Genomic DNA, 2,306 nt, shown 5'->3' with positions numbered 1-2,306 from the left:
CATTGTTTCGTTCTGCTGTGCATGGGGTCGCTATGAGTCGGTTCCGACTCGATGGCACCTGACAACAACAACAACAACAATTGTTGCGTTGGTGATGAATATTGATTATACAATGGGCTGCTATAGGGCAATGAATGACGTCATGTGTCTCTTCTAGCCAACAAAATACTTTTTCCTGGTATGTCTTAGTGAGAGAATGTGAGGTAAGATGCTGATTCTGTTTTGAACTGTTAAGACTTAATTGTAATTGTAAAACCTTGTGACTCTTAATGTGTATAAAATAAGCCATCTCAAAAGCAGTAAGAGGGCAGGCCTGGTGAAAAGAGATGGGGATAAGATTCTTCTGATTCAATAGTAACTGTGATCATGACTAATTGCTGCTGTCACAGTTATAAAGGTAGAAGTTTTGTAATAAAAAGGGAGCAGTAGTTAATCTTACAGTCCAGAAACAAAGGACCCTAGGACCTTCAAGGGAGAAGAGCAGGAGTGGAATGTGAGACCCTATCCAGAGAAGCAGTGATACCAGAGTTGGAGGCAGAGATGGGGACATGGACAGAGAGAGCAGCTGAGGACTCTAGACTCATGGAAAGAGAGACTGAATGCTGGTGGCCAAGAGGCAGGCGTGCAGAATGTGTCCTTTGGTTGTTTAAATGATTATATATTCATGAGTGTCTTTGGAATTCCTCCCCCCTCCCCACCATCAAAAACAAAAAACAGCTGAGTGAATAGAATTAAATACTGTTGAATAATGAAACACGAAGGAGATTGTCATCATTGCAATGAAACAATAGTATAAAGCCAATGTTCTACGGACTGAAAAAATTGTGGCCTACCGTTTTCTAATTTCACATTGTTACCTTCTCTAATAAGCCCCTTAACTGTGAGCATGGTGTCAGAGTTTTGAATGGCATTGCAAAGAATTATGCAACCTAGCTAAGAAGACAGGATTGTGAGGGGATGGTTTTGTGCCATATTTTCACAGCTACAAAAACACAAATTAGAGTTAGATGTACAACCAAAATGATGGACATGTCACCAAGAAGAGTCAATTACTGGAAAAGGACTTTATAATTGGTAAAGTTGAGTCAATGAAAATTAGGAAGAACCTGAATGAGAGAAGCAATGGATTTGAGCATGCCAACAATCCTGGCACATGTTTTATTCTGCTATAATCAGGGCTGCCATGGTTCATAGCCAACTTGATGGCAACTACCAACAACACTTGAATCCTATTGAAACTTTGTTTTAGGTTTCATCAGGTCAGTGTGATTTTGATTTTGCACTTGATCTTTGAGCTTATAACTTGTTGTAATTACTCCAAAGTGTATCCCTCTGTTTTATAGCGAAAGCAACTTGGCAGAATTTTAACATGAAACTTTTATTCTCCAAAACGAAAGCTTGTGAAATCTTTGCTCAGTTTTACCTCCCATCTGTTGCTTTTCACTGCATTCCTGGGAGTCATACTTTATGCATTCACACTTTAGGAATAAATAAAAGTTTGAGGAGAATCTGTTTGCAAATTGAAGGCTTCTCATTCTATGCCTTACTAGTTTCTGGTATTTCCCCTCAATTGCCAATCTTTTCAACAGCCCTGAGCTCGGTTATCTGACTCAGCACTCAAGGATGTATTTGTCACTCTGTTTTATCACTCTGAACTCCAACATATCCACACAGGGTGAAGAGTTTCCTCAGGGAAAAGTTGGTTAAATATTGATCCTACCTAGTTTGCTTCTTTAGTTTCAAGGGTTTAACTTATTGCTATTTTAAACAGCTGATTGTTTATTCAGTTCAGAATGAGAGTAGGTCTGGTGCAAGATGCCCCATCATTCCAGAATTGCATTTTATTTTTCATGAGGTAATGTTGCTGTGGAGTCCTATGTGGCAGTGTGGGTTAATGCACTGGACAGCAAATTTGGTTTGAATCACAAGGTTAGCAGTTCAAGTTTACCAGTTGTTCCTCAGAAACCCTATACAGGGTCACTCTGGGTTGGAATCAACACAACGATGCTTAACAACAATAACAATGGTGTTGTGGTAAAAGAAGATGAGTATTCCTTAACTCTAAAACATACATACGCTAAGAAATACACTGAAGTCTAGGATTTGCTAGAACATAACAAAGAGAAGAAGTAGATGAAGGAGAGGTGGTAAGAAGATTGAACATTGTGTAATGGTTATTGTGGCTAGATTATATATATATATATATTCATACAGGTCAACTATTCTAAGTTGTTATTTATAATTAGGTCCAAAATTACCCATTAAAATAAAAATAATTTAGCCAACTGATTTTCTACAAAGTGCCT

This window comes from Chrysochloris asiatica, unplaced genomic scaffold, assembly GCF_000296735.1.
Source record: "Chrysochloris asiatica unplaced genomic scaffold, ChrAsi1.0 scaffold00151, whole genome shotgun sequence".
Taxonomy (NCBI): domain Eukaryota; kingdom Metazoa; phylum Chordata; class Mammalia; order Afrosoricida; family Chrysochloridae; genus Chrysochloris; species Chrysochloris asiatica.
This window is presented reverse-complemented; position numbering follows the sequence as displayed.